Raw genomic sequence first — 19,280 nt, 5'->3', positions numbered from 1 at the left:
CACAACAGCTGACAAGGTTGTAGTTTATAAAACTACTGGGTAAAACTGCCTTTCAAAAGTACCTTGTTATGTTTCTAAATCGTTTGTTAGATTTGGAAGTAGAAACCAAAGCCTCTTGAAGAACTCTTAGAACCTAATGCACATAGAAAGAAAAAGGAGAAAACAAACTGGTTGGGCTGAATTAGGGCTCAAAAGCTAAAGGGGAGGGAAGTAAGGGAATAAATCCCACTGTTGAACACAGAAGGATCTTCTCTCAAAGGAGAAAGGAAGAGGGCTTTATATGGAGGCTATAGTTTTGAGATGAGTTTGATATTTACTTAAGATTTGTACTCTGTCTACTTTTAAGAGGACTTTTAGCAAAGATTAAAATATAATGTTAAATAAGATATTTAAGGATAAAACAGATCCTAATAGTAACCCAAAAAACACTGAAGGAAAAAAATTATAACTAGAAAATTATCATAAGGGAAAGACCCTTAGAGCTAGAATCAGAAGAAACCCAAGTTCTATTCTGACCTGAGACATTAATTCTGTGACCATAGACTAGTAGTTTGACTTCTCTGAATCTCAGTTTCTCCATCCAGTGAATACCTGAATAGGATAATTTTGTGCTGTTAGAAATGATAAAGGTAATGATTTCAGAGAGATCCTGGGGAAATTTATGAACTGATGCAGAATTAAATGAGCAGAATCAAAACAGTTAATACAATAAGAACAGCATTTCAAAACGAAACAACTTAAGAAATCTGAACAATAGCAATAGCAATTGCAGAGGATCCATGAGGAGGCATGGCACCTACTGCCAGATACAGATGATTGATTTGAACTAATAAGCGAATTTGTTTTGCTTGACCATACATATTTGTGACAAGGTCTTTGTTTTTCTTTTTTTCAATGAGGAAGTGGCATAGGAAGAAAAAAATGCATGCTTATTAATAATATCGGTAGCACCTACTTCACAAGTTTGTTGTAACAACCAAATAAATACAAGTTATATGTAAAGCATTTTGTAAACATAAAGCAGCATACAACCAAGAGCTTGCTAGAGCCACTCTAACCTATGGATTGATATATTTTCAATGAGAGCATTTACTCCTCAGATATCATGACTGCTGCAAATCAGGTTTTGGTTATTAATTGTTGATTGTCTAGATTTAAGAAAGTTTTTAATACTGTAGAATAAGCTTAAAAGTATGGATGTTATACATTTTGGGTAGCCCAGTTTTTAAATATCTACCAGCACAGCTCTGTATTACTCCATAAAGATTAATTGAGCAACAGAGCAGTAAAAAGATTCAGAGAATGAAGTCATCACCAGACTAAAGGTTAATAATAATAACAAAACAGCAACAAGTGGCATGGAGGTTTGCTAAGTGTTTTACCTTCATTATCTCATTTGAACAATTCCCCTACATACAAAGAAAAGAATTGAAGGAAACAAGAGTCAGAATGGAAGTTTTTATTTTTCCTCCTAACCCTGCCTTCCCTCTAAATTTTCTCCATTTTACCACCACCCTTCCAGTTACCCAGGTCAATGCCAAAATTGTCCTTGATTCTTCCATAGAGCCCTCTACATCTGATTATTTGCCAAATCTTATTGGTTTTTACTTTCAAATCTCTCACTCCCATCCTCTTCTCTTCATTCACAGGGTTGTTGTCAATGCCCTGGCTCAGGTTCTCATTTCCTCCCACATAAACCACTTCCAATATACTCCTAAATGGTCACACCCTCCTGGTTCCAATCTCTTCCTTTCCACTACCCTATTAATAAAGTCATATTCCTAAAGAACATGTATCACCGTGTCACTAACTTGGTCGAGAAGTTTAAGTAGTTGCCTATTGCCTCTAAGACAAAATGCAAATATAGTATACCCTCAACCTGGTATTTAAAGTTGTCTACAATTTGCCTCCCTAGGGCAATTAGGTGGCACAGTGCTGAGGCTGGAGTCAGGAAAACTCATCTTCCTGAATTCGAATCTGGTCTCACATTCTTATTAGCTATGTGACTCTGGACAAATTGCTTAATCCTTTTCTGTCCCAGTTTCCTTTTCTATAAAATGAGCAGCAGAAGGAAATGGCAAACCATTCAAGTATCTTTTCCAGGAAAACCCCAAATGAGGTCACAAAGTCAGAAATGATTGAATTACAACAACAAAATCTGCCTCTATCCTACCTTTCTAATACAGAATTAATAGAATTTGAGAGAAAGGGGCTTCAAAGTCCTCTAATCCAAGGCACACACAAGAAGGCCCATACCTATCAAGAAAACATCTAGTCTCAACTTGAAGACTTACAAGGAAGGGGAACCCACCACCTCTTCAGAATATGCATTTCATCTGGGATACTAATACATTGTTGGTGGAGCTATGAACTCATCTAACCTTTCTGGAGAGCAATTTGTAATTATGCCCAAAGGGCAATAAAAATGTGCATAGCCTTTGATCCAGCAATACCACTACTGGGTCTATACCCTGAAGAGATCATGAAAAAGGGTAAAAACATCACTTGTACAAAAATATTCATAGCAGCCCTGTTTGTGGTGGCAAAGAATTGGAAATCAAATAAATGTCCTTCAACTGGGGAATGGCTTAGCAAACTGTGGTATATGTATGTTATGGAACATTATTGTTCTATTAGAAACCAGAAGGGATGGGAATTCAGGGAAGCCTGAAAGGATTTGCATGAACTGATACTGAGTGAGATAAGCAAAAGAACATTGAATATCCTCAAAGTAACATGGGGGTGATGGTCAACCTAAATGAACTTGCTCATTCCATCAGTGCAACAATCAGGCACAATTTGGGGGTATATGCAAAGGAGAATACCATCTGTATCCAGAAAAAAGAATTGTGGAGTTGGAACAAAGACCAAAGACTGTTACCTTTAATTTTTTTTAAAAAAATCATTATCTTATGTAATTTTGCTATCTCTTATATTTTATTTTTTCCCTTAAGGATATGATTTTTCTCTCTGATCACATTCAACTTAAATCAATGTATACCATGGAAACAATGTAAAGATTGGCAAATTGCCTTCTGGGGGGGGGAGGGAGATTAGGGGAAAAGTTGTAAAATTCAAAGTAATAAATTAATTAAAATTTTTAAAAAGAATATATATTTCACTTTGTCAGAAAGCTTTTCCTGATGTCTAGCTTAAGCCTGCACCTTTGCATTCTCTCCCCATTCTGTCCTCTGAAGCCAACTAAAACAAATCTAACTACTCCTCCATAGAACAAACCTTCAAAGGTTTGTTAACTGCTACCAGACCATACATATATACATCAGTCGTTCAATGGATTCTCATAGAATATGGATTCAAGACCTTTCAATATCCTGAGTGCCCTCACTGGACTCTCTCCAACTTCTCAATATCCTTCTTAAACTGTGGTGCCCAGAACTGGAAACAATCCTCCAAATGAGAGCTGACAAGACAAGAATATAGCAGGACCATGACTTCTCGTCCTGAAAGCTATTCCTTTCCTCATGCAGCCCAGGATTCATTAGCTTTTCTGACAGCCACATCACCCTGCTGACTCATGTTGAATTTGCACTCCACTAAAACCTCCTAGCATTTTTCAGAACAACCACTGTCTAACCACATCTTCCCACATCTTGTCATAGTAACAATGATTTTTTTGCACTCAGCTATAAGGCTTAACCCTATATCACATTTATCACTATACTATTTCATCCTATTAGATTCATTCCAATGCTGTAGTCCATCAAGATCTTTTGGGAACCTCATTCAATCAACCAAAGTGCAAATTATCCCTCCCAGTTTTCTATCCTCTGAATATCTGACTATGCCATCGATGTCTTTATCCAAGCTATTGATAAAGATATAAATAACACAGGGTCCACAGATCCCTGGTTTTCCAATAAAGGTCTCCTACCACATTAACAATTAATTACTCTTTTTTTTTTTAGTTTTTGCAAGGCAATAGAGTTAAGTAACTTGCCCAAGATCTCACAACTAGGTAATTATTAAGTGTCTGAGGCTGGATTTGACTCCAGGGTTGGTGCTCTATCCATTGTACCACCTAGCTGCCCTTAATTAATTACTCTTTAAACACATACTGGAATAGGATTCCTTTTAGCTCCCTTTACCAGAGACATACCAGATATATTTCTCTCTCCCTCCACATTCTAGGGGTTCAGCTTCTCTAATGATGTTCCAGTATATTTTTCTCCCTCTCCTTCCACCACTGTTAGCCATCCCTAACTTAAATCCAGTGGGGCAGTGGATAGAGTACCATGACAAGAGACAGGAAGACATCTTCCTGAATTCAAATATTGCCTCAGTCCCTTACTAGCTATGTGACCCTGGGCAAGTCACTTAACCCTATTTGCTCAATTTCCTCTTCTATAAAATGAGCTGGAGAGGGAAATGGCAAACCACTTCTATATCTTTGACAAGAAAACCCCAAATGGGATATGAAGAGTGGAGAAATGAGATAATAATGACCATTAAACCAATTAATGTTAATTAGTTTTTACAATAGCTTCAAAAAAATTCAGAAGTACAAATCCCCCCCCCCCCCCATACCTTGGAGGAACAATCTCCTTTACACCAAGTGGAGTATTGTACTCAGATAATACAGTTTCTATATTCTAGGTAACTTAGAGACACAGTGTACAGACCACAAATTGTGGGATTAAAAAGGATTTATTTAGGGGGCGGCTAGGTGGCCCAGTGGAGTCAGGAGGACCTGAGTTCAAATCCAACCTCAAACACTTAATAATTACCTAGCTGTGTGGCCTTCAGCAAGCCACTTAACTCCATTGCCTTGCAAAAACCTAAAAAAAAAAAGCACTTATTTGGTGTGTAACCCCAGGCAATAAACTCTATCTGCCTCAGTTTTCTCATCTATAAAATGGGGAAAATAATAGTGTCCAGCCCCAAGGTTGTTATATGGATCAAATTAGGTAATATTTGTAAAGTGATATGTAAATACTGGTTATTATATGAATGCTAGCAATTATTTGTATCTTCCCAGAAAAACCTTTAAGTTCTCAGAAGGTTGAGCTCATTCAATTTTTGTATTTAATTTCTAACACTTAAGAAAGACGTTTAATAATTCTGGAGTAAATATGTTTCAGGTGACAACTTTGGTTTTAAATTCTCGAATAGATAATGCACAAAACTACACATAAAGGGTTACTTAGTTTTCTTTTATTTTCTATTTTGACAACAGAAAACAGGGAAATTCATCGGCAGAACTAAATTTTCAAGAACTGAAGCCAAGCAGAAATTTATTACACGGATCTCATACAGAGGACATTGAGTGCCATGGGGAATGATATCTACAGTCACAGTTTTACAAATGTTGCTTCACTCAGCTTTTATATATGTACAACCTCGATTAAGACAGAGGGCATCACATTAAATCATCACTAGGTGAAAGCCTTTCTAAGAAGAGTTAAGATCATGTGATCCAGGTAGAAGCATACCTGTTCTCCCTTACCTCAATTCTTTCCTGCTTTTATTTTTTGCAGTCAGTCAATCCTGTTCCAAGCTTCCTGCTCAGACTTAAATATGAAGACTATCCTTCCAGCACACTTCAACAAGAGTGCTTGGCAAAACTTAAAGTACTATATAAATGCTAGCTATTATTAATTATTGCTTCGGATACTTCAGTAATGCCTTCCCCTCTACCCTTTACGCCTGTGGTATGCTGGAAAATATTTAACAACTGACTCTTGGGATATGGAAGGAGGAGGAAATATACTTTCAAGTTTAATCTGAATTATTAATATTTCTCCCACCACTTCATTAAATCTATACAAATCAACAAAACAACTAATCAAGCCTAGGTGATTTATAGCTTTTGCTGATTATCAAAGTGTTATATCCAAGTGTCTATATTGAAAATTTTTAAATCACATCTAGAGCCCAGTTCATGCAGGCTCCAGAGTTCTTCTACTTGAAGCCTTTATCCTACAATGATAATAATGTTTTGGGGATGTCATTGGGATAGGAAGCTGTCTCTACTAATATAATTCATCATTTCCTCTAAGTGATGACAGCAATAAGACTTCAATTATAGTAGCTACTTGTATAGTAACTAAAATTAAGATTTGCAAGGTATGTCTTTATAAGAACTCTGTGAGTTAAGAAGTACAAATATTATTATTCCAGTTTTCTAGAGATTAAGAAGCTAAGGTTCCCTTTACCTGCCATTTCTGTCCTGCTAAATTTCAACCTTGAATTGCCGGGTTTTTATTTACAACGCCGGCTTCTTAATGCTAGTCCGTCCTCTTACTCACCAGTCCAACGCGTGGTGAGTCTTCGGGGTACCTCCGGCCCCCACTCTTTGATGGGGGAAGAACCAGACAGAGCGCCTGAGGTGGGTCATGAGTCTTTATTCTTCTGTGATCACATTCCCGCTCCCTCCCCACCTCTCAGCAGACACTTTTATCCCCTCTGTCCTCCCTCCCATGAACTCTTACTCAATGAGGGGCCGAGTTCTGTAACATTCCCTTATAAGGTGATTATGTTTCCCCCTCTAAGCGACCGCCAAGCCTCTTCCCCCCGCCCCCAACATCTCCCCCTTTCTGTTTTACAAGGTTATCACTTGGTGTGACCTTAAGCGGTGCTGAGGTTAGCCTTAAGCGGTGTCATTTCTACTGGCCTCTGATAGCCGGGGGCGAGGAACCCTGTCTTAGGTCATCTCCTTCAACCCAGGACCTTGCCCGTCCTAGGCGCCCGACACCCTCAGGGCCTGTCTTAGGTGGCTGGGTCAGGAGAAGTTGCCCGTCTTGGGGTTTACCTCGTCTTACCCCTAGGTGTCACATGTCATGCATGGCGGCTAGCCAGACTTGGGGATCCGCCGGGGGCGAGGAACCCTGTCTTAGGTCATCTCTTTCAACCCAGGACCTTGCCCGTCTTAGGTGGCTGGGTCAGGAGAAGTTGCCCGTCTTGGGGTTTACCTCGTCTTACCCCTAGGTGTCACACGTCATGCATGGCGGCTAGCCAGACTTGGGGATCCTCCCCCGTCTCCATGGCCATGAAGGCTTTCTGAGTAAGAAGCATATAGCCCCTCTGTCGCCTAGCTAGGCGGCAGAAACAGACAACAAGTAGGGTGATTCCCAGAATCAGCGTCCTTGTTCACCCTCAAGGGGGTATCCTCCCGCCATCTGGCAATCCCTCCATGGTATGGGATCCTCGATGTCTTCCCCTGTGGCCACACATGAGGGGCCCCACCGAGGCAGAAGGGAGCCCCATCGATGTATTGGTCACTAGCAGGCGAGGGTAGATCGGGGAGTTCCGTGCTACCGGAAGGGGAGAGGGAATAACTCGAAGTATTCCCCATGTTGGATTTCCTTCAGATGGAGCACCTCCAAGGATCCCTACGATGATCAGAAGGCCTGAAAAAGAAAGAAATTCCTCTCACCCCGTAGGGTTGGTCATTAATCAAGGTCTCTTATCTTGTAAACAGGGAGCCATCTTTCTGGCTCTTCTATCTTATCCTCGGGATGAAATGACAGGTGGCCCTGTCTTCTGTTCTTTACCGTTACAGGGCCATGCCAACCTCCCTCTTCATCTCTCCACATGACTTTAGAGCCTGGTAGGGCCTTGGTGGGAGAGGGCAGGAGCGTTGGTTCTTTCTTAGCATGTCCTTTTGGGGAGAAAAATCTCTGGGCGGCTGTAGTGCCGTCATCCCTGACTTGTAGGAAATTCATGGTAAATAGTACCTGAGACAGGTCTGAATGGGTCAGTGACCTGCCAACTCCCCCTTTCTGTTTAAAAAGCGTAGTTTTGAGTGTGCGATTTGCTCTTTCTACCAAAGCTTGGCCAGTGGGATTGTAAGGGATCCCGGTGGAATGGGAAATGGAAAATTCTTTGCAAGAGGAAGCAAAGGCTCTCGAGATGTAGGCAGGCCCATTATCGGTTTTGATAGCCGAGGGGACGCCTAAGACAGCCATCTGGGCATATAGATGTGAGAGAACGTGTTTAACCGCTTCTCCTGGCTGTAGAGAGGCCATGTAAAGCTGGCACAGGGTGGGGCTATTGGCCATTCCCTGAGGTAGGACGGTGAACTGATAACGTTTACTGGGGGCTTGGAAATTGATCGCGGGGAGGGAAAAGGCAAATTTTTCTTTGTCCTCCGGGTGGAGGGGAATGCTATAGAAGCAGTCTTTAACATCAATCACTATAATAGTCCACCCTTGCGGGACTGCAGTGGGCATAGGGAGACCAGGTTGGAGGGTCCCCATGGGTACCATGTTGGCATTTACTGCCCGAAGATCAATCAACATTCTCCAACTCCCCCCTTTCTTTTTTATGACAAAGACGGGGGAGTTATACGGGCTAAGGGACGGTTCCACTTTGTTCTCGTGCAGGAGGGTCATTACTATGTCTGTGAGGGCGATGAGCTTTTCTTTTGTCAGGGGCCACTGCTCAACCCAAATAGGTTTCTTATTAATCCATGTTATTCTGGGGGAAAAGCTCATCTCTAGAGTGGCCCCAATTAATTTCCCCGCAGGCTATCAGGGGTGGCAAGTGTCAGGTTAAGCTGGCTCAAGATATCTCTACCCCATAATGCATAAGGGAGGTCGGGTAGGCACAGTGGGGTGAAGAGTCCAGATCCTTCCAAAGCTGACCACCGTAGGGCGTGTGCTGCTTTCATGGCAGATCTATTGCCCCCCACCCCCGTCACTGCTTGAGGGCTCTGTAGGAGTGGCCACTCGGGCCTCCACTGTCCCCTATTTATGACAGAGCATTCGGCTCCAGTGTCAATTATCCCTTTGAGCTTCTGATTTTCCACCGTGATGGTTAACAGTGGTCGCCCAGAGCTGACCGGGTGGACCCAGTTCACATGAGCGGGAGGGGTCCGCAAGGGCAGCGCCTTTCCTACCTCTTGGCCCTGTTTTACCAAGGTGGGAAAGGGGTGGGGGTTTGTGACCCTTACGGATGTGGGACTTCCGGGACCAAAAATGACCTGGGTATGGGTGACTAAGTCCACACATCTCTCAGCCCCTGTGATGAGCGCTGGGAAAATATTTAGCTCAATGGGAATCATCGAGGTTTCCCAAGGCCCGATCTCTCTCTGCTGTGTCCCTTCTCTATAGTCAACCCTCACGGGGATAGTCACAGTAATGGGGCCGCTGTCTTCGAGCACGGGGGGGGGCCCCGCGGCCGGGCCCCTCCCTTTCCCTTTTCCCGACTTCCCTTTGGATCGGCAGAACCTGGCTATGTGACCTGGCTTTCCACAGGAATAACAGGTTGGAACTGAAGTGGAGGGGGGGCCGCTGCCTGCACTGTGCTTTGAGGTGCCCTGGCTTTCCGCACCCAAAACAGGTGGGTCTCACCTGCATACCGTGAAGGGCGGTCAGGAGGCTATCCTCCCGGTTCTCCATGGCAGTCACTAAGGCTTGAATTGAATCCTCGCTGGGCATGTCCAGCAATTTGTCAACAATTCCTTCTAATGAAGCATCGGGGGGAAGGCTGCTAATGGCTGCGATCCCTTTGGGGCGAAGACCCTCTTTAATCAATTGTCTCATAAGTAGGTCAGATCCCGGGGTGTCTCCCATTATACGAGTCACTGTCTCTTTAACCTCGTTCACAAATGAGAGGGGTGTCTGATCTGCTCTCTGTTTCAGCCCAACCAACTTCTGTGTGGCTCTCCCCCCTTTCATGGCTCCAATCTTATCCCAAGCTGCAACATGTGTTTCTTTAACAGTCTCTAGCTCAAACTGGCCATACTGGGCCTGAACAGCAGGGTCAGTATAGGCTCCAGTTCCACACAGGAGGTCAATGGCTAAATCCAGGGGAGTATAACCCCGGGATTTTGCCAGCTTAGAGGCCTCTCTGCGGGCCTGAGCCTTAAAAGCTAAATATAAGGAGGCATCTAGGCACGCGGCTGCAATTTCGTCAAAGTCAGCAGGGGTCCAAGGGTGCGTAGCAAAGAGGTTTTGCATCAGTCTTTTTACATAAGGGGAGCTTGGGCCGTATTTAGTCACGGCCTCCTTAAGTTCCTTAAGCATCTTAAAAGGGACAGGGCGGTAGTCTCGGGCTCCGGTAAGGGGGTCCGTAAATACCGGGTAGAGGCCCCAGTCATCCCAGTCCACCTCCTCCCCTTTCTCTATTGCTATGGAGGCACTGGTGGCAAGTAGGCCGGATGGGCGGAGCCCTTGAGGGGATCTCTGAAGGGCGGACAAGGAACATGGGGGATTTTTTGCCTCTGTTTCCTGGCTGGGCCGCCAAGCCTGGGGCGCGGCAGCTGTCCAATCAGCGCGGACTTCTCCCTCCTCGTCAGCAGCCTCCCGGTCCCACCTACTCACGCTCCTCTTCCTGCCACCCCTGAGGACTGTTTGCACCCCTCCCTTCCCGCGCTCGGAAACTTCCGGCCCTGAATCTTCTCCCTGGGGGCCCCTTGTTCCCCCATTGTTTCTTCTAAGTTCCTCCCACGAATACAGGGGAGGGAGTGGCCTTCCCTCTTCCTCTGAGCCCTCTGAATCCGATCCCGCCAACGAGCTACCCACCTGAGTGCTGATTGTTCGTGCCAAAGTCACCTTCTGGGGATGCAGGGCTGCATCCACTATCTTATACACTGTAAAATCCTTGGGGGTCAGTTTTCCCGGGCAGGTGTCATTATAGGAGGCCATCTGCTGCCCTACCACCTTCCATTTATCTGGTTGGATCCCACTATGTTGCACCCAAGGGCAGATGTTCCAGATATTCTCAACAAAAGCACGGCACGTCTTGATAGGTAATTTACGGCCATGCTTAGCGCAGAGTTTATAAAGCTGCACTGCAACAGCCTCTTTTTCCTCCGGCTCAAAGGCGGGAATACTATTCCGGCCCCCCATGCTGTCTACTAGCTGAGGCTGCAATCCTAACAGGTGGCAGAACTGGAAAGTTCCCGTTCGGCAAAAGAGAAGGAGGCAGCAGGGCACAATCAGACAGGCCAGCACGGCAAGGAGCGTGATTAGAGCAGAAGGAGAAAGGGGAGAGAAAGAAAGCATAGTCAACACAATAGGGATATGTCCTTCAGGCAATATCTGAGAGTAAACGCCCTCTCCTTCCTCCCGGTCAGAAACGACCGAGGCTGTCTGGAGAATCCGACCAGCGGATTCAGACGTTCCCTAGCAAAATCAGGTCCCTGTTCGGGCGCCACTTGCCGGGTTTTTATTTACAACGCCGGCTTCTTAATGCTAGTCCGTCCTCTTACTCACCAGTCCAACGCGTGGTGAGTCTTCGGGGTACCTCCGGCCCCCACTCTTTGATGGGGGAAGAACCAGACAGAGCGCCTGAGGTGGGTCATGAGTCTTTATTCTTCTGTGATCACATTCCCGCTCCCTCCCCACCTCTCAGCAGACACTTTTATCCCCTCTGTCCTCCCTCCCATGAACTCTTACTCAATGAGGGGCCGAGTTCTGTAACATTCCCTTATAAGGTGATTATGTTTCCCCCTCTAAGCGACCGCCAAGCCTCTTCCCCCCGCCCCCAACATTGAATAAATCCTATTATGCACCTTCTCTTCTCCTAATTCCAAACTGCCAGGCACCACTGGAGGAGAAGGCAAAAGCATGTTGAGCAGCTCCACTACAAATTTATGCTATATAATTCAGTGGGATCTTAACTGCTATGTAGGAAATTTGTGTTGATTTACATTGATTCTTTTAATCATTCAAATGTTTATCAAGCACAAACTACACCCAGACACAGGTGGGAGGGAGATGCTAGGTAGCAGTCAGGTGATTCAGGTCCAGGTCTTGGAGTCAGGAAGACCTGAATCAAATTCAAGCTTAGATAATTACCAACTGGGTGACCCTGGACAAGTCACTTAACACTATTTGCCTGCTTTCTCATTTGTAAAATAACCTGAAGAAAGGAAATGGAAAACCATTCCAGTGGTTTTCTTTGTCAAGAAACCCCAAATAGGGTCACAAAAAAAAACCAAAAGGGGGAACAATTGGTACTTAAAAGAGCTAAAATTCCCCCCCCACAATAACTGTTCTAAACCTTTTCTTCTTTCTCTAAACCCCCTAGTCCTCCCTCCTACCTATCCTGCAGATGTCCTCACTTCTTGCAATTCTGAAAATGAAGCCCATAAGGTGAACTCTGTTCCTTTAAGTCTTTTCAGGTCTTCATCTTTGCTTCTTCCCTTCATTCTCTAATGAAGAGGTGAACCTCCTTACTAATCACTCTACCTGTTCCCTTGAGCTCATCTCTTTTTTGACCTTTTATCAATCAATCCTAAACCAAATAGCCTCAGTTTTTCCTTTCTGCTGACTACTTTCCTTTAGTCTGTAAACATAATCAGGGCTTTGCCTCCTCCCTTCCCCCCCTCCCACGTTAAAAGTAATCTTCCTGGGGCAGCTAGGTGAAGAAGTGATAGAGCACTGGCCTTGGAGTCAGGAGGACTTGAGTTCGAATTCAGGTGTTTAATAATTACCTAGCTCTGTGACCTTGAGCAAATCACTTAACCCCATTGCCTTGCAAAAAAAAAAAAGTAATTTTCCAGTTAATATCTTATCTTCTTCCTACTCTCCCCCATCTCAATTTCAGACTTCTAAAAAAATCTGGTCACTTCTTGCAGTCTGACTTCCATTCCTCTGACTCCTCTGAATCAACTCTTTCCAAAATCGTTGATAATCTCACAAATCCAATGGATTTATTTGATGCCTTCAGTTTTTTTAAATATAGTACTGTTCATCATCTCCTCCTCCTCCTTGCTTCACTTAGCTTCTGAGATGTGGGCTCTCACAAGCCTCTTCTCAATCCCAAAATTATTCCCTTTCCTTCCTTCCCTGGTTCTTCATCTTCTTCCCAGTCTAAAACTTGAGATCCCTCCAGGATTTGACTCTCTTCTTTTATTCTCCCAATATTTGCTCTCTCTCTCTGTGACCTCATCCACTCTCATGGCTTCAACTATCACCTCTGCAAGTCACACTCAAATCTGTCTGTCTACCCTGGACTCAGGAGGACCTGAGTTCAAATGTAAACTCAGATACTTACTAATTGGGTGACCCTGAGCAAATTATTTAACCCTGTTTGCCTCAACAAAACAAACAAACAAACAAAACTCACAATTTTCTCTGGACCTTGTACCCCCCTCTAACACTTCTCTTTTTAGTTCATGCATCACTATCCTTCCCTTGTCCAAGGCATTGAAAGTGAGTTCCCTTCAGTTCTTCCCTTTTACTCTCCCTCAACAATGCTGCTTAAGTGCTCTCAATTATGCCTTTCATCTTTTCTCTGCTCTCCACTCCCACCACAACTATTGGAGGTCAAACTCTTATCTGTTCTTTCCAGTACTATTGTTTAATTGGACTTTCTAATAATTCCAGTCTAATATCACTTATTATAATAGTCTCCTAATTAATAAACCTTCCTTTGGGGATCTCATTCATTTCTGTAACTTCCAACATATTCTCCAAAACTTACCAGAGATATTTTCCTAAAATAGATTTGAGAGTGGAATCATGAAGGTGGAGTAAGACAGGAATTCTCCTGAACCCTCCAGACAACATTAAAAATGAATTCTGGAGTAGCAGAACCAACAAAAGGGTAGTATGAAACAAATTTTCAGCCCAAGATAACAGAAGTTCACCAGGAAAGATCTTTCTCATTCAGGTAAAAGGGAGCACAATCTGGTGCAGAAAGTGTCTGAGCTAGTCAGTAGCAAGGATCCAAGACAGCACAGCAGGCCAGCAGTGAAGCCCCTTGCCCCAGAGCAAGAAGCTTATGACAGTGTGCACTGTCCACTACAGGAGCTAAGCCCACCTTAACACAAAAATTAAAAGTCACAAAACAGGCTGGAAAAATGAGTAGGAAAGGGGCGGCTAGGTGGTGCAGTGGATAAAGCACCAGTCCTGGAGTCAGGAGTACCTGGGTTCAAATCCGGTCTCAGACACTTAATACCTAGCTGTGCGGCCTTGGGCAAGCCACTTAACCCCATTTGCCTTGCAAAAAACCTAAAAAAATGAGTAGGAAAAAAAAGAACCTGGTGATAGAAAGTTACAATTGTAACAGGGAAGATCAAAATGCAAACTCAGGAGAAGACAACACTGTCAAAATGGCTACATGACAAGCCCCAAAGAAAAATGTGACTTGGTAGATTAGGCCTAAAAGAAAGAACTCCTGGAAGAGCTCAAAAAGAATTTTAAAAATCAAATAAGAGATATAGAAGAAAAATTGGGAAAAATGAAAGTGATGCAAGAGAATCATGAAAAAAGAGTCAAAAGCTTGGTAAAGGAAGCACAAAAAAAAGGAAAAAGATGTACAAGAATTCACTGAAGAAAACAAAGATGTTTTCCTGAAGCACAAGTCTAACCATGTCACTACCCTATTAATAAAACTCATTGGTTCTTTATCATCTCTGGGATTAAATATAAATGCCATATGACATGTAAAGCCTTTACAACCTGCTCCCAACCTACCTTTCTAGCTTTATTACATGCTACTCTTCTTCAAGCAGTATACTACACATTGGCTTTCTTATTGTTATTCATATATATATAGCATTACATTTCCTATCTCCATGCCTTTGCATGGACTATTTCCTGATACTTAGAACATATCTACTTATATTCTCCTCTGTCCTATGTCCTCTGCCTCTGAGAATTCTATGTTTGCTTCAAGACTCAAATCAATCACTACCTTTTAATTGAAACCTATTCTGCTCACCCAGGGCCATGGTCAGTTGTCTTGCCTTAAATCTTATCATTGAACTCCATTGACTCTAGAGGAGAAAATGATGAGACTGATGACTGCACAATTTTATCTCCCTTAAATCCAATTCACTCACAAGTCAAGACATCATTCCCATGATGCTATCAATCCTCTTTGAGAATGAAGGATCAATAATTCTGATCACCCTAGTTACTAGTACTTTGACACCAGTTGTTCCCCTTCCCCCAGTTGGCTTGTAAATTCCTAGAAGGCTGGTACATAGTAGGCATTTAAATATTGCTGGTTGAAGTACTCTTCTTAATACTTCCTGTCTAATCTTTCTACTATGCTGTTCTAACCATTTCAATCCTCTACTTAGAAATTTTAAATTTAATAGTCTCTCCTTGATGTTTGTATATATGTATTTAAATATATATATATATATATATATATAATTTGTGACCAAATTAATGTGGGAATTCATTCAAATATGGGGTATTCAAGTTGGTCTAGCACCTCTGGTATTGAGGGTTTGCTATGAGGGTTTGCTGAGCCCTTTTCAAAGCTGTTCATCCACCTTTGGTGTCCACCCATCACCCAACTCTCTCACCCATGGCTTCAAGAATCTGTAGTAAGTGAAACAGCTAAATCTTGAGAGAATCATCTTGGCTGATGAGCTAAACTAGGCTAAGTGACATGCCTTAAACCTGCTGGAGAATTAGGAGGATGACTACTCTAAGCATGTGAAGAGTTCTGCAGCATGGAATGATCAGAACAATCTGTTCCAGTGGTCATGGAGGGCTCATAAAACTTAATATTCCTCCAGTTGGTTTAAGGAAGTTATGGGATAGTTAGGTTACAATGTCTTTACCAGTTTAGTTGGAGCAGCATTGTGTGGAGGATATCAGTATGAAACATTTTTTCATCCATACAAAGGGATAAAACTTGGAGAAGTGAAATAAATGAATCATTAATGTATCCATTATCTCTCAAAAGTCAATGCCTTAAATGAACTATGAAGATCATAATTCTGTCCTTTAAAGAGTGCCTCTGGTACAGATATTCTACCTCATCACTGAATAAAGGGAGCTCTTGATAACAGAACTGACATTCTCTTGGGTTTGACTCTCTTTTCAACTATGAAAGGAAAGAGGACACAGAGGAGCTTTTGTTCAAAGATCCTCCTGGGCTGGCAGTCAGGACTTGGAGGATTAGTGGGGTAGAAGTACTCATGCCACAGAACAGAGCCCAGGACCCTGGATTTGGAGTGAGAAAGGATCAGAACATGTTGGAGCAAGTGCTAAACAGCAGGAGTCTATTGTTAAATTTCCCGAAAGAACATTCAAAGCTCAGAAATCAACAAGATAAATGCCAAAAATCAGATCTTCCCTAGGAGGTTCATGGCCCCAGTCAAATATTCCATAGGCATTTTAAAAGTACTTCTAAGTTCTAAATACATTGCTGTGATGTAAAAACAAGAAAATAATATCTGGCCTCAAATTTACATTCTGTATCTCCTAAATACATCCTATATATTTCTCCTCTCTTTCTAATGAGGATAAGCAAATACAGGAGATATTCAAAATAAACACAAAATGATAGGAAAGGATCAGGCTAACAAGTGAGGAATCAGAAAAGATCCATGAGCTTTGAAAGGAGTTAAGGGAAGAAGTCAAGAAAGGAAGAAACATCCCAGGCATAGCAGATAGCCTCTACAAAGTCTCTCTAGAGAACAGCATATGTAAAAATAAATACTACATAATAATACTGGAATGGCAATTTGGAAGCAGGTTGTGAAGAAGAATAAATGCTTGAGACATTTATATTTGATCCTAAAGGCAATAGGGAACCTTTGAAGTTTCTTGAGTAGGGGAGAGACAGGGACTGAACCATGCTTTAAGAATCTCACTTCAAATATCACATCAGCAGCTGTTTAGAGGATGAATTGTTATCTGATCTAATGTTTTGTCCTTCATTCTCGAAGATCATGACATCAGGGAGGTGATGCCATTACAAGCAGTGAATTGGATTTGAGTTAGGGGAGCTGTGCTGTTACCAGTCCCACTTTCTTCTCCGGAGTCACCTGGATCCAGTGGCCAGATATGGATCAGGATGAGTGAAGATGACCCTGGATGTGAGGCCTTCAGGGTGAAGTGACTTGCCCAAGGTCACGCAGCTAGCAAGTGGCTGGATTTGAACTCTTGTCCTGCTGACTCTAAGACCAGTACTCTATCCACTGCACCACCTATCTGTACAATGTTCTTGACATTTCTCAGTTACCAATGGAGTGAAACAAGGCTGTATCTATGCTCCCATACTTTTTAGCCTGATGTTTTCAGTCATGTTATCAAATGCCTTCACTGAGGATGAACATGACCTCAAGGTCAGCTACACAACTGATGGCAAATTCTTTAATTTGAAAAGGCTACAAGCCAAGACCAAAGTGGAGGAGTGTTGGTGAATGATCTTCTGTTTGCAGGTAACTATATATTCAACAACCTCTGAAGCTGAGGTTGAACAAAATATAGATCGATTCTCCTCTGCTTGTGCTAATTTTTGGTATAACAATTAACAGCAAGAAAACACAGGTTCTCCATCAGCCAGCACCACACCATCCATATGTGGAACCATTGATTATAGCAAATGGAGAAATTTTGAGAATGGTAGACAAATTCACTTATCTTGGAAGAGTTCTTTCCAAGGAGGTACATTGACAATGAGGTTGACACACTCATTGCCAGAGCTAGCTCAGTATATGGGAGGCTCCAAAAGAAAGTATAGGAGAGAAGAGGTATTAGACTGACTACCAAACTGAAGGTCTACAGAGTCGTTGTGCTGACCTCATTGCTATATGCCTGTGAACAGTCTACCAGTGCCATGTCAGGAAACTGAATCACTTCCATTTAAATTGTCTTAGAAAGATTCTGAAGATCACCCAGCAGGAGAAAATACCAGATACTGAGGTCCTTTCTCGAGCTAAACTGACTATTTTCCAACATCACTGCAGAGAGTTCAGTTATGATGGGCTAGACACATTGTTAGAATGCCAGAAGTATGCTTGTCAGAAAGACTATTTTATGGAGAACTCACATAGGGCAAGCACTCACAAGGGGGTCAGAAGAAGTGATACCAAGACACCCTGAAGGTGTCATTGAAGAACTTTAGAATTGATTGTACAGCTTTGGAGACACTGGCACAGGACCACCCAGCATGTCGTGCTTCATCAGTGAGGGTGCTGCCCTCTATAAGAACTGAAGCAACGCAAAGAAAATGTGACATTTGTAAGTTTAGAGTACCCCTCCCCCAAGGTGTTCACATGGACTATTTGTGCCCAACTTGTGGTAGAGCATTCCGAGTTCATATTGATCTGATCAGTCACAATCAGACTCTGTTTTCTCAAACATAGTGATGTCATTTAGATCTTATTCAATAACAAAGGACAAGAATCAGAGGATGGATTGGAAAGGAGGGACTGAATGCAGGGAAACCAACTAGAAAGCCATTCCAATAGTCTATACAAGAGTCTCAGATTAGGATGGTGGTCAAATGAATGGGATTGAATGTGGGAAATGACATAGAATGGACAGAATTTGTGGCAATTGAGTGAATATGGAAGATCAAGAAAGTGAAAGACAACTATGAGGTTATAAGCCTGAGCAACTGGAAGGGTTGTGATATCTTCAGGAGAAATGGGGAAGTGGAAGAAATGAGTTTTGGGAGAAAAAACAACAGATCTGGTTTTTGACATCTTGAGTTTGTGATATCTGAGATACAGAACTAGAATTCAGAGGCAAAGTAAGGACTGGATTTATAGATTTTCATAAAGATTATGATAATTGACCACATGAGAGCTGATGAGATAACCAAGAATAGAGAAGGAGAGGAAAAGAGGGCCCAGGACAGAGCCCTGGGATATCCATACACAAAGGGAACAAGACATTATTGATGATTCTTCTTGGAAGACAGATAACCTGCAGATAAACAGGTAAGAAGAAATCCACAACAGTACCAAGGAAGTTTTTTTTTGTAATACTTGGTCAAATATTTCTATTAGTTTTTATGGTTGTTGTTTTCTTCTTCTTTCCCTCAAAGAGGACCGAACCTGGACTTTGATGCCTGGACTTGAAATGGCAAACTATCTTCACATGTAATCATTGAATACCATAATCTGTGAGAAACTAAAGCTGCAAATTTGCTTATCCATATTAAGACAATACATTTGAATGTAAACAACATAGAAAACAAATATTAACTCTACGCACAAATGGCATATTGCTTAGTTTACTCCAATATTAATCAAAGCTTAAAGTGAGGGTAGGCTATACAAAGTAACAGTCTCAGTTCATATATATATATATATATATATATATATATATATGTATATATATACATATATATATGTATATTATATGGAGGGAGAGAGAGAGAGAGAGAGAGAGAGAGAGAGAGAGAGAGATCAGAACAATTGAATATGACCCTGGATACAGTGGGAAAGCCTGGCCTTTTTCAGCTAAGGTCTTTCCCAGATCTGTTTGTCTGAGGCAATGCCCATTCAGCTTGGCTATCATATATCAGAGATATATGATACATAGTTTTTTTTCTCTCTCATCCTAGTTGCATTAATTTTAATTTTGTTCATGATAAAAATTTTCAATGCCATA

The 19,280-nt window shown here is 42.3% G+C and overlaps 1 long non-coding RNA gene across 6 annotated transcripts in view; it reads left to right on the top strand.

Annotated features, from left to right (window-relative positions):
- Positions 1–18,073: 18,073 nt before the first annotated feature.
- Positions 18,074–19,280, top strand: part of LOC141503151 (uncharacterized) — a 98,090-nt gene continuing 96,883 nt past the window's right edge. For all 6 annotated transcript variants that reach the window (XR_012472772.1, XR_012472773.1, XR_012472771.1 and 3 more), the window contains exon 1: positions 18,074–18,604. This is a non-coding gene — a long non-coding RNA (uncharacterized LOC141503151). The remainder of the gene's footprint in view (positions 18,605–19,280) is intronic.

The sequence above is a fragment of the Macrotis lagotis genome, chromosome X (assembly GCF_037893015.1).
Source record: "Macrotis lagotis isolate mMagLag1 chromosome X, bilby.v1.9.chrom.fasta, whole genome shotgun sequence".
Classification (NCBI taxonomy): Eukaryota; Metazoa; Chordata; class Mammalia; order Peramelemorphia; family Peramelidae; genus Macrotis; species Macrotis lagotis.
Note: the sequence above shows the minus strand (reverse complement) of the source record. Positions and strands in the feature narration are given on the sequence as shown.